Raw genomic sequence first — 13,489 nt, 5'->3', positions numbered from 1 at the left:
GGGGCAGAGGAAAGATTCCGACCCAGGCCCTGGAGCTCCACGGTCATTCCTCAAGTGGCACAGACAGAGTGTGGGGCCGCTCTGGCTATTGTGGGAAGCAGGATGACACGTGCTAAGTGCTGGGCACACAGCACATTTGCCAAGCAAGGCCATTACGTTCATCGACCATTATGGTTGTCATCCCCCTGGCTCAGCGCCCGCCTGAATTCTGCAGCCTCCTCTTCCCCTCGCCCCTCCCTCCAGCATTGATGGGTTGGGTGATGGTTGAGAGGGGGAGGGGTCTCATCACCTTTTGTAGAAGCTTCCTGCTGGGTTTCCGAGAGGGGCAGGGTACAGAGGAGAGGGTAACGCCATCGGCACACAACCTCATCCATCTGGTACCTCGGGAGCTCAGCAGAAGCTGCGCCGGCGCCAGCGGGGAGGCAGAGGAAGGGGCTGGGCCTGTGAGCCTCAGGGGTCGGTGGAGGGGGAAGCAGACAGAGGGAGCCAGGCTGTTCCTGCCAGACTGAGCTCCACAAATGATCCCCGGGGCTCCTGACGCTATCCGGGAGCCCTGCAGCCGTGCCATTTCCTGCTCATCCCACCTGGGCCTCCCGGGCTGGCACCAGGACTCGGGGCTCCCTCTTCCACCGACTGGGGGCTGCGCTCAGACCCTCCCCGTGGTCCCTGGCATGCGGCCACCTCCATCTCCCCAGCCCCAAGCCGGTCCTGAGACACCCGCCGGGGTCTCTGCATCGCGGGTCCTGGCTTCCTGCCCGTCTCTCCCCCAACACCTACCTTCTCCTCGGGGGCCCTGCACTTGCAAGTCCCGTCATGCCACCTGTGTTCTAGTTCCTGAACACCCTGGGGGGGGGGGAGGGTCAGGACAGCATGAGAGCTGTCCCCAAGTCCCCCACACGAGACTGGCCCAAGGTAAGTATAGTAACGAATACTTGGAAATAAAGCAAAGAAACGGAGATAAAACTTTAAACATAGTGCACACAGAGTACTCGCTCAGCACCTGCTCTCCAAGCCGCCCAGGAAGCGACTAACGGAGTCCCTAGGATCCTGGCGAGGCCAGCCTCACTGCGCCCATGGGGCAGGTGCCGGAACAGCGGCCGAGGGATGGCGAGTGTCTTGCTATGGTCCCGCAGTTATGGGCTGGGACCCAAGCATGTGCACTGCTAAGCGATTCTGCTCTGTGAGAACCCAGAGTGGCTGTCTCCCCGGGCCTGCACCTGGCTCCTCCATGCGGCACCTGGACTCCGGCTTCTCCTCCTGTCCATGCCAACTCCTTCCCTGAGGGCCCTGGGCGGTGACAAGAGCAAAACCCCTGCTGGTCCCCCACCCCCACCCCGCAGGCAGTGCCCACAGATGCAAGAACAGCAAGGGAGTCTGGGGTAGCCTCGGGACACCCCACTTTGTCTGGGATCCCAGGAACGGCGTCCCCTCGCTGTCTGTCACTCACTGTGGCGCCTCTGGTCCTGCATCCTTCCCTGGGCTCTCATTAACCTGTGGGCCCTGTGCACCTTCATATCCACCAAGTGCACGGCGGGCGGTGGGGGGCAGTGAGCCCCGGGCCCCGGGTCCCCAAGAGAAAGGAGCGCGAAACAAGGCCACAAGCCGTCCACGGAGGGCACAGCCATCCCCCGGGACAACGACAGGTGCCTTTAGGAGCTTATGTTTCAGTAGCACAAGAATCTGGGGCACTTTGGACTTGCTGTTCTGAAAATACAGGGTTCAGTCCCTGATGGAATTTATAAGGATTCTACCCAGGGTGCACGCCCGCACCCATGGGCTCCTCGTCCTCTGCCAGAGCCAGGCTCTCCCTTGCCCGCCTCGCCTCCCCATGCTGACCCTCCTGTGCAGCCCATCCTTCATGGTACACAAACTCCTACTCTGCTGCCAAGGCCCCCTTGGGGTCACCGCCTCTGGGGAGGCCTCCCTGATAGTGCAAGGTCCAAGGTAGGTCACTGTGTCCTCAAAACACCTTTCCACATTGCTCGAGGAGCCCTGGCCCCAGTGTGCAGCCACCAGGCTGAAGTCTGGTTTCTCCCTGTCTGCCCCCCAGCACTCGGCACCACATACACCGCCCGGCATCCAAGGACTCAATCTACCCAGCAGATGTGGGGTTTGAGGTCCAGCATCGTGATTTAAACTGTTCTGAATCTGTTGCCAACATTTAAAAAAAATCAGGATACTTATATAAAAATCCAGATTTCTTTCCTTTTTTGAAAAAGCAGCAACGAGAAAAATCTGCCCACTCTGGGCCCACTCTCCCACTGCCGCCCTAAAGAAGGAAGTGGGGACTTGGGTCACACCCAGGTCGCCGCAGTGTTGGGGCTCTGGAACTCTGTGCCCTAGCAGTGGCACGTGGTGGCCCGTTTCCAAATGTATTTATTTATTTGAGAGGCAGAGAGAGAGAGGGAGGTCTTCTATCCTCCCCAGATGGCCGCAACGGCCGGAGCTGGGCCAATCCAAAGCCAGGAACCAAAGATGCAGGGGCCCAAGCACGTGGGCCATCTTTCACTGTCCTCCGGGGCCACAGCAGAGAACTGGCTTGGAATGGAGCAGCTGGGACTCGAACCGGTACCCAAGTGGGATGCCGGCGCCGCAGATGAGGCTTTTACCTGCTCTGTGACCGGGCCGGCCCCAGTGCAGGCCCCTACAGAACGAATCTTCTACCTTTCGCAGCAGCTGGTGCACAAGATCTGCATATGAACCCGACAAACAGCATTTCCAGCTGGATGGCATTTCTGGATGAAAGCTAAGGGCACACCAGTGACCCCAGCAAGATAGGCTGTGGCCCAGCTGAGTGACAGACGCCAGCACTGGGCCAAAAGATCCGAGTGGGCCGGCACGCCCAGCCCCGGGGAGAGAGGCTCCAGTGCGCTGTGTGGAGCAAGGGCACAGACGGAACAGCCGCTTCCCAGGTGAGCCCATCTAAAGGACTTCTGGGCGCAGACTTCTTGTTCATGTCTCTGGGGCCAGGTCTCCCTCTTCCCACTGTGGGCTGAGCTGAGCTGAGCAGAGCTGGGCACCTCTTGATGCCTCCTGTGCCGGGCTACAGAGTGACTGGTGTCCACCCGGAGTGGCAGGGCTGCTCACACACGCCCACGTCCCATCTCCTGCCTCGGAGCACACCAGCATCCCCAGGGCTGGGCTCCGGCGTGGGGTAATGGACCCGCCCCCGCCCCATCGCTGTCCTGCACCAGGCTCTTGCATGCTGGGACAAAGGAGCCTGCCCCAAGATGACCCCTGGTCCCCTCCAATGGCCTCAGCTCCATTCCAGAGTGGGAGAGGCTGACCTCACCCCCGTCCGTCCCTCTGGGATGGGCTGGGGTAGGGATGAGGAAGCGGGGTCAACACAGCTGTGGGTGGGGTGGACTGGACACTGCCAGGGCTCCCACATGACTGTCTGATGTGGTGGCACAGGACACAGGATGTGAGAGCAGCAGCTTGGGTCTGGCGGGGGAGCAGAGGCTGCCGGGCCACCTGGGACAGTCTCAAATGGCAGCTCAATAAGGAGCCTCACATGAAGATCCAGGCAGCCTCCTTGCTGTGTGACCCTAAGCAAGCAACACTACCTCTCTCAGCCTCTGTTTCCTTATTTATAAAACAGGGTTGATGTGAATGGGGCTTACCCGGGAGGGTTCACGGGCAGCACCCCCAGCACCTATAAATATTAGCCACCCCCACCCCTGCCTCCAGCCGGCTCCCCCATCTGTTCCTCCCCGCAGCCCTGTGCCCTCACCCGACGGGGCGTTGTGACAAGGTAAGCAAGCTCTAACCTCCCCGAGGGCACAGCCCGTGTCTGCCCTGTGCCCGGCTGCATCCCCAGCATTGCGAGCACAGTGCTGGGCGATCAGCTGTAAGTGCACGCACGCCTGAATGAATGAATGAATGAGTGGTGTGCACATGGAGTCCGCAGCCGGGACTGCCCTGCACAGGGCCCTGGTGCCCTTGTTTCTCACAAGCAGCTGGGGGTATCTGCAGGGGGCATGGGCTGCATGGCGGAGTGGTGAGTTCCCCGTCACTGAAGGCACTCAGAGAAAGGAGAGGGTCCCTCGGGGCAGGCGTCACTGAGGGGACTCCCCCCAGCAGGTGCAGGTGGAGCTGAACGACATCTCAGGTCTCCCATCCAACCCAGAGCCAGCGACACCAGGCTGACTGAGCCCATCTCGAATGCCCCAGCCCCCGACAGCCCCCTGGCAGGTCCTGCCCAGGCAGCCCACGAAAGTGCACTTGAACCTGACCCTGTCATCCTCACAGCACAGTCACACCCACACCCTCGCCGGGACACATGCTCTCAACACCAGCCTTGCCCACAGCCTCCACCGTCCCTACGGCTGCGCACACAGCACAGCGGCCACCACCGTCCACACCCCAGTACTCGCTGCAAACCAGGCTTTGGGCTAAATCCCCTCCTCCCATTCAGCTCATTTCGCTAACCCCATTTTAAAGGTGGAAAACCAGGGGCCAGCGCTGTGCTGTAGCAGGTTAAGTCACCGCCTGGCCCATGTGGACACCAGTTCAAGTCCAGGCTGCTCATCTTCCCATCCAGCTCCCTGCTAATGCACTTGGGAAAGCAGTGGAAGATGGCCCAAGTCCCTGGGCCCCTGCACCCACGTGGGAGACCCAGATGAAGCTCCTGGCTCCTGGCTTCAGCCTGGCCAGCCTTGGCCATCACACATTTGGGGAGTGAACGAGCAGATGGAAGATCTCTCTTTCTCTCCCTCCCTCTGCCTTTCAAATAAATAAAATAAATCTTAAAAAAAAAAAAAAAAAAGGAAAACCAAGGCTCAGACGAGGCAACAACTCAGCCGCGGTCACAGAGCTGGGAGGAGCAGAGCTGGATTTGAATCCAAGCCAGGCTCACTCCAAGGCCCATCCTCCAGCCCCACTGCCTCCAGACACCAAACAGCAACCAATGCAAGCGCTGGCCAGGTTCCTTGCACCCTGACAATGAAGCCAGGCAGGGAATGCTCCCAGGGGCAGTGGCGCGATGAAGGCAGAGGCACGCCCGGGCGGCCCGGCTCCTGTCCCCTCGTCGTCCGCAATGGCTTCTCCACTCGTCCTGGCAACTCCTCCCAAGCGTCCAAGCCCAGATCGAATGTCTCCCGCTCTGATCCCTGAGAAAGAACGCCATGCTCCTTCGGTCACACTTGGCTCAGCGCTCATTCTAGCACTTACTGCATTGTTCTCCGGCCAACTGTTTACGAACCCGCCTCTCTGAGCTCCTGGGGGCTGGGGGCAGAGGCTGCAGCCCTCCCGCCACTGTGGCCACACGGCCCGCTACCCACCCCCTCACCTCCCCCACTGTGCCCCAAGATGCCCAGCTGCTCTGTGAAGGCCACGGCTTCGGGCTTAGGGCGCACGGGTCCCCACGCGGGTGTTGGCAGGGCCTATGGTGGCCACAGAGTTGAGAGCGTTCCCCGCTGACCTCATCCGTCCACACTGAGTGAGTGACACAGCTCATTACACACAGGCGAGAGGGAACAGCTGTGGCTGCCCCAGAAAGAAGCAACCTGCAGGAGGCAGGCGGCGTGTAATCAGCCATGGAGCGAGCACTCACACCGCCCTGCCCTCACCCCAGCTCACCATCCGCCAGTTGTCGGTGGATTTTGTCATAGAGACTGGCTCCCTGCCTCCCCCTGCCGCACATGCACCGTGGGAAGGCCCAGAACTTTTAAACCCGGGTCCCTCGGTGGTTGCCTGGGTGTCGGCAGATCCACCTCTGCTCCAGGCCTCAGTTTATTCCTCTGCAAAATGGAACACTAATGACCATGCTACACCTGTCTGATTAGGGCTGGGGCAGAAAGGGACTGAGAGGGATGAGTGTTCGGCTCAGTGGCTAAGGTGCCACCTGGGACGCCACACTCCTTATCAGAGTGCCTGGGTTCAAGTCCTACCTGTACGTCCCATTCCAACCCTGGGAGGCGGCAAGTGGTGGCTCAGGTGCGTGAGTCTCCGTCCCCTCCACTGGGGGCCAGGATTGAGCTCCAGCTCCTGGCTCCAGCCTGGCCCATCCTCAGTTGTTGTGGACATTCGGAGAGTGAACCAGTGGATGGAAGACGTCTGTCTGGCTCTGAATCCTTTGTCTGTCTGCCTTTCCAATAAATATGGATTTTTTTTAAAAAAGAAAACAATGGAATGAGAGAGTAAAAGAGCGAAGGCATTTTGGAAACATAAAAATGATTCAAGAGCAAAATGCAGGGCCAGGTGACCCCGTAAACTCAGGCTTCTGCGAGGCTGGGAGGGGAAGGCCCTCTCTCCTGCACAGACTTGCGGGCAGGTGCGCAGTCCGTGCCCCGCTTGTCAGATGAGAGGCTGGACAGAATCAGTGTTCCCCAAGCCTCACAGTCCGTACCCCGCGGCCAGCACATTCCTGCCATAGCTACAAATCAACAAACCATAGCGAACGTTCTCTAAACAGACTCTTTCCAAAAATTAAGCATCTGCCCGAGCCTCACTCTAAGCAATTTTAGCCAGGATATCTGGCTAAAACATGTCCTGGCTACCTGTTGCCCTGATACTCATTAAATAAATACATGACGATTAAACAAACCCTGCCCCCCCAACCCAGACCCTACAGAAGCCACCGTGGGCACCCCCGGGGGCCCGGTGGGCACTCTCCAAGTAGCAGAGGGAGTGAGAATGCCCCCAGCAGCCCACGGGTGACATCCACGTGATGACGCAACTGGCACCCAGCCCTGGGACAGGAGCCCCGGGAGACGGTCGGACAAACCCGCCCTAAAAGAGCTCTGTCTTTACCAGGGAAAACGCTCTGCAGCTGCTTCTAGATGTTTCCTTTGTGTGCTACCTGATCCTTACTGAGGCATTGTACACACACACACACACACACACACACACACACATTATAGCTGTAAGAAAACTACATGGCAGAATTCAGACTAAAGGGAAAATGAGGATTGGGGGAGGAAGGCAAGGTGAAATGAATGCACACCAGGCTTACTGGAGCTCTCAAATGCTCCTTGGAAGAGGACCACAGACTGGGACTCTGAGCTTCCTAGCAGCCAAAGGATAAAGGGCAACAGGATTCATTCTTCGTTCATTCTCGTCAGCATTGACCTATGAGCAATGTCTCCGAGATGGATCTGATATAACAGGCTCTGGGGCTGCGGCCCTGCCCCGAGGATGCTGCTCCCACCTGGCAGGCGTCCCTGCCTCTCCGGGAGTCCATCTCCTACGCTGACGTCACTGTGATCTTCCCCCAAATGAGGCTTGGATCATCTCCCTTCCCTTTCTCAAAAACGTCAAGTGTTTTTGCCTACAGAATGAAACGCCACAGTTTTCAGGCTTCTGATCAACCATCCCAAAGAGCCACACTTCCAGGGACCTCCTAATCAAAGCGCAGTGTGACTGCCTGAATTCACACCCAGCTCCAGCCCTCAGTGCTGGGTGACCCCAGGCAAGTTACGTAACTTCTCTGCGGCTCCATTTCCTTCTTCATAGCACAAGATACAAAGAGTCCTTGTCTGCTGGGATCCTGGAGAAGGGAGCGGGAGGGCCCAGGGAGGGCAGCCCCCACGCTGTCCTCTGGCTCCACCTGCCTGCCTTTCCCCTCTGCGTCAGCTGAGTGAGGTTCTTATCTGATTTTCCCAAACATCAGGACCCTTCCCCCAGGCAACACAGATCAGTACAGGATACACAGCAGATACATAGCTGTGCTCAATACGGCTTCTCACCCTGCTCACCCTGCGGACTCACCGCTGCCCACACTGGAAGACCTGGATTGAGTTCCTGGCTCCCGGCTCCAGCCCTGGCCCATCCCCCGCATTTGGGGGATGAGCTAGTAAATGGGCTCTCTCCCTCTCCCTCCCTCTCTCTCCCTCCCCTCCTCTTCCTCCCTCCCTCTCTCTCTCCCTTCCTCCCTCCCTCTCTCCCTCCCCCCTCTCTCCCTCTCTCTCTCCCTTCCCCCTCCCTCCCTCTCTCTCTCCCTCCCCTCTCTCTCCCTCCCTCTCTCTCTCCCTTCCTCCCTCCCTCTCTCTCCCTTCCTCCCTCCCTCTCTCTCCCTCCCCTCTCTCTCCCTCCCTCTCTCTCTCCCTTCCTCCCTCCCTCTCTCTCCCTCCCCTCTCTCTCCCTCCCTCTCTCTCTCCCTTCCTCCCTCCCTCTCTCTCCCTTCCTCCCTCCCTCTCTCTCCCTCCCCTCTCTCTCCCTCCCTCTCTCTCTCCCTTCCTCCCTCCCTCTCTCCCTCCCCCCTCTCTCCCTCTCTCTCTCCCTTCCCCCTCCCTCCCTCTCTCTCTCTCTCCCTCTCTCTCCCTCCCTCTCTCTCTCCCTTCCTCCCTCCCCCTCTCTTCCTCCCCCCTCTCTCCCTCTCTTTCTCCCTCCCCCCTCTCCCCCCTCTCTCTCCTCCCCTCTACCTCTCTCTCTCCATCCCCCCTCCCTCCCCCTCTCCCTCTCCCTCTCTTTCCCTCCCTCTCTCCCTCCCCCCTCCCTCCCTCTCTCTCCCTCCCCCTTTCCTCTCTCTCCCTCCCTCTCTCTCCCTCCCTCTCTGCCTCCCTCCTCCTTCTCTTTCGCTCCCCCTCCCTCTCTCTCCCCCTCCCCCTCCCTCCCCCCTCCCTCTCTCTCTCCCCCTCCCCCCTCCCTCCCTCTCTCTCCCTCCCTCTCTGCCTCCCTCCTCCCTCCCTCTCTCTCCCTCCCCCTCCCTCTCTCTTTCTCTCTCCCCCTCCCCCCTCCCTCCCTCTCTCTCTCTTTCTCTGTCTTTCTGCCCCTAAAATAAAAATTCAGGGGAAAAAATGAAGCAGAGTACCTTCCGATTTGGTTTCGTACCTGGAACATATGTTTATACTTGTGGCCACATGTTGGGTTATAACCTCACTAGGGGGTTAAGACCAAAACTGTCCAAAAGCCAGAGCACTAACTGTGGGTGCCTGTAGGGCCAGGGCTGCCTCCGGGTCCCCCTTGTGCCCAGCCCTTGGTACAAAGCCTGGTGCATAGCAGACACTCAACACACACTCGTTGCTTGTTTTGTGAATTGTAAATACCAGCGATCCAGAACAGGGAGCCTCCTGGGGCAGTCAGGGGTCAGTCTGAAGGTCAACCATGAACCTCCATGCTCAAACACAGCTACCGAGGGCCCCGCTCAGGCCCAGGAGCGGAGAGCAGCATGGTTTAGTGGCTGCCTACCCAGGATCCCCTCTGTCTCCACATCCTTCTTCTATGCAACGGGAATGAGCATGCCAGCATCGTCCCCCCGCGGCGAGGGACCACGCAAGGAAAGGGCTGGCGTGTCTGTGGCCCTGCTGTTGAGAATGCACACAAGCCCACGCACAAGCCCATGTACACACATGTGCACACACACACCACACAGGCACTACCCTTCATTCTGTTGCAATGTGGGGGTCCCGCACGGGCCCTAGCAGGTGAACAGCACAGCTGGGACTGCGACCAAGTCTCCCGGCCCCCTGACCCACGATGCACCAGACAGAAAAGCATTAGAAACCTTTCCCAGTCCCCCCGGACAGTGGGAGGTGGTGTCGATGCCCAGGTTCCGTGTCTGCGGAGACAGGTGGCCAGAGTGGCCGGCCCCCCACTGCCTCCAGGTTCCGGCCCACTCCTAGCTGCCACCCCCAGAGCCACCCATGCCAGCCTAGCACAGGGAGAGCTAGCATCGCTGCAAAGCACAGGCTTGGGCTGCGTCTGTTTGTAGCCCCTTCTCTGGTGCCTGCTCCCCAAGACCCCGGGAGAAGCAGAGAAGACAGGCAGGCGAGATAGATACCGAGCAGGTGTTTCGATGCCAGCTCCTCCCACCCTTTGCCTTTCTCTTCAAAACCTGTTCTTCCATCCTCAGCGATTTCTTCCAAATACAGAAAAAAAAAAAAAAAAAAAAAAAAAAAAAAAAAAAAACCTGCCCGTGTCTTCTGTGCTAACCCTTTCCCTGTTGCTCCTGAAAAGAACCAAATCCAGCTCCCCAGCCCCACACTCAACGCTTTTTACGATCCGATCCTGTAACTCTGCCTCCAGCTCTTGTGTGCGGTCATGATAAGAAACGGGTTACCTGGCACCTGAGATGGCAGAGTGCACTGACCGTGTGTGTACACGCATACACACACACACACACACACGCATGGCCTCTTCCTTCACACCTGTCTCCCCCACTTCCCCTTTGTAAAGCCCCAATTCCGATCCATGCAGTTGGAATCAGTCTGGCCGTGAGAGTCTGGTTCCAGGCCTCAGCATGGGTCACACACTGCGGAATACGTTCCCCTAGGGGGACAGAGCGCCTCACGGGGTCGAGACCTAGGGGAGCCCCCCCCCCATCTGGAGACTCCCACAGTCACCCACAGCGCCCAGCAGGTAGATGGGATCTGGCTTGAGGCAGCCGCCTGCCTTCAGGGAGGGCGGCAGGCCTGGCAGCCAAGGACCCTGGGGGTAAACGTGACCTTGAACAAGGCCTTGCCTTGCTGCTGGAGTCACAGGCTATAAATAAGTCTAAGAACAAGGCTAAACACCTGTGTGAGCAGAAACTAGGCCGACGGCGTTGCTTCTGCAAGCTAAACGCACCCTGTCCACGATTCCTCCCCCACCTCCCGCAGCAAGTGCATGGGAGACCGTGGGGGATGGGGAAGAGGTGGGCTGTTGGCGTGAAAAGGAGCCCAGGGTAACACCGCTTAGCCACGTCCCCACCTCCCCACACTGCACTGTGGACCGCTGAAGCCCAGCGGTTCTCGCACCTCAGGCGGCCAGGCTCTTCCCCCAGAGCAGAGCCAAGTCTGACCTGCAGAGGGCGTCCTACTAGCGACAGCCTCCTGTGGCCCTCCTTGTTTGAGAGAAGCCCACGGCCGCCAAACAGAAGGATCCAGAAGGCTGGGCTGTGGTCTCTCTCCATGGGCACCAATCCTATCCACAGCCCTCATCACGTCCCAAAGGCCCGGCTTCCTTCCCTCGGGGGTTAGGATTTCAACACACGGGATTCGGGCGGACGCAAACATTCTGCCAGAGCACATCTGTGTCTCTGCTGAGCCTGGACCACAGCCACAGCAATGGGCAGCAATGGGCAGGCCGCGTTCCCCAGATAGCCTCTGGGTGCTAGCCTGGCACCAGGACCCAGGGTTGGGGGTACAGAGAGACCTGAGTCCCGGCTGCAGCTTCCTTTGCAGGCCGAGTGTCGGACTCTGACCCCTCGGATAAGGCAGGTGGGCAGTGGTCCTGCCACTTGGGTCCCTGAGGCCCTAGGGCCATGTTGTAGAGGCCCTGGGAACTATGGGTGATTGCGATGTGGTTAACCAGACTCCCTGATAAGGATCAAACAGGGCGTCCTGAGCAGGCCTGGGAGCTCTGGGAGGTGGGTGGGCCACTTCTCTGGCTGTCTTGAACTTGAACTAAACCATCACTCCTGCATCAGCCAGGGAGGCCTGCAGCGGGCGGTGCCCATGACACCACAACCTCGCTCCACTCAGGGGCCTCATTGCCAAGCTCGTATCTGGCACCCAGCACCCCCACCCCACCCTCTCGCCTCGCAGTGCCTGGTAAACAGGACTCGGCGGGGGAGGCAGCCCCCCGCTGCGCCAGCAGGCTCCCACACACAGGGGCTTTGTCTGGTGGCAGCTGCGTGATACATGGGCCCAGGCCCTGACCAGCCCCGGGGCCATCTTGGACAACAGGCCCGTCACTCAGAGGCTTGAGAGAGGCCAGCCAGGACACAATGCACTCTAGTCAGAGCCCAGGGGCAGGGCCGTGCAGGGCTGCGGGTGGGGGGGCCTGGAATGGCCCCTCCCTCAGCACAGAGGTCAAGGAGGGCCCCGGGGGAGGCCAGAGCTTCCCACCACTGTGCGGCAGAGCCTGAGCCACATTCCTGACCTCGGGGGCTGGGATGCCTTCCCACCCAACCCTGGAGCACACCTGCATCGCTTCCCCACCACCGGCCATTCTTTCTGGAAGTTTCGTGCACAGGTGTTCCGGCCCTAGCTGTGTCCGGAGCGCGCCGCGCTGTCTCAGGCAGTGGTCTCTGACCTTGGCTGGCCCGGAGGCTCCTCCCCTACCCCTGCCCGGCCATCAGTGGGAAGACGGTGGGGGATAACAAGGAGCAGGACAGGGACATCACAGAGCCCTGACCACGCGCTTCCTGAAGCAGCTATGCACGAGCTGATGAGCTAACACAACACCCTTCCCGCAGCAGGATGCTTAGGGAGCGCAAACCCACGGGCCGCCCATCGCTATAAGCCGAGCTGGGGAGTGCCGCACACGGCAGCTTTGGCAGCAAGGGCAGGAGACTCGTTTGGTGACCACCCTGCAAACACACTGCAGATGCATGCAGAGGGCACGGACAGAGAGGCTGACTCAGGGGCTGGGAGTCTGTACCCGGGAATCTGCATTTGAACAAGCACCCCACAGAGCCAGCGCAGGGTTATCTTTAAAACTCGTGGTTAACCGACACCTACAGGCTTTAAGTACGCAATAGGCACCGCCCCCTCACACCCTGGGGACCAACTAGACAACTTGCCGCCTCCAAACTGTCACGATGGAGCTAACCTCACCACGATCTCTAACAGAAAAGCAGCCACGGCGGCAACTGGACACAGGAGCCAAATCCAGGTGACACCGAGGGCAAAGCGTCGTTGCTGAGCTGAGACCTGCAGGAGTGCCATGCATCTACCCGGATGCACACAGTAGGAGCTTTGCCAGACGTCTCAGGAGAATCCTGGCACCAAAACCCACTAAGTTCTAGAGATCATTGCGGGTCACTGATCAACCTGATTTAATTCAGAAAGAAACAAGTGTGTAAGCAGCTTTGCTTTACAATTGAAATAAAGTCTGTGGAACTGTACAACAGTGTCTCTTAAGAAGTCGAAGCAGGGGGCCAGCACTGTGGTGCAGCGGGTAAAGCCACCACCTGCAGTGCCGACATCCCATATGGGCGCTGGTTAGAGTCCCGGCTGCTCCACTTCCGATCCAGCTCTCTGCTATGGGCTTGGAAAGCAGTAGAAGATGGCCCAAATGCTTGGGCCCCTGCACCCACATGGGAGATCTGGAAGAAGCTCCTGGCCCCTGGCTTTGGATCAGCATAGCTCCGGTGGATGAAAGACCTCTCTCTCTGTCTGCCTCTGCCTCTTTGTAACTCTGCTTTTTAAATAAATAAACAAATAAATGATTTTTAAAAAAGTAGAAGAAGCCCAGGCAGGGCTCGCAGTTCCCAGCGTGCTCTCCAGCCTGCGGGGAGCCTTGCCGCTGACCTGAGGACTGGTGCTTCAAGATGGGCAGCACACACGGCAAGGAGGGTTGAGGTGAGGAGGGAGTCTATTCTGATCCGCCTCAATGTCACAAGCATTTAATGACCTGTGGCTGACGTCACACAGGGGTCCCGAAATGCTGGGCTTGAAAATCTGGCTTTTGCCTTTGCAGTGACTGCTTATTTCCCTCTAATTCTGTTCTTCTCTGTATCGTGGTACCAACAGGCTCAGCTTCTAGCATGGAAATGATTTACATGTCCCAGGTGCCTTTGCAACTGCGTATGATCATGTGACGAAACTCAGGCCAATAGGAGGTG

The 13,489-nt window shown here is 58.9% G+C and overlaps 2 protein-coding genes across 2 annotated transcripts in view; one reads left to right on the top strand and one right to left on the bottom strand.

The window, feature by feature from the left end:
* The window catches only part of CALML4 (calmodulin like 4), a 389,480-nt gene that overhangs the window by 2,582 nt on the left and 373,409 nt on the right, over nucleotides 1-13,489 (top strand). The gene's annotated exons all lie outside the window — the stretch shown is intronic.
* CORO2B (coronin 2B) overlaps nucleotides 1-13,489 on the bottom strand; it is a 122,734-nt gene that overhangs the window by 83,452 nt on the left and 25,793 nt on the right. The window lies entirely within an intron of this gene.

The sequence above is a fragment of the Oryctolagus cuniculus genome, chromosome 12 (genome assembly GCF_964237555.1).
Source record: "Oryctolagus cuniculus chromosome 12, mOryCun1.1, whole genome shotgun sequence".
In the NCBI taxonomy this organism is placed as follows: Eukaryota; Metazoa; Chordata; class Mammalia; order Lagomorpha; family Leporidae; genus Oryctolagus; species Oryctolagus cuniculus.
Note: the sequence above shows the minus strand (reverse complement) of the source record. Positions and strands in the feature narration are given on the sequence as shown.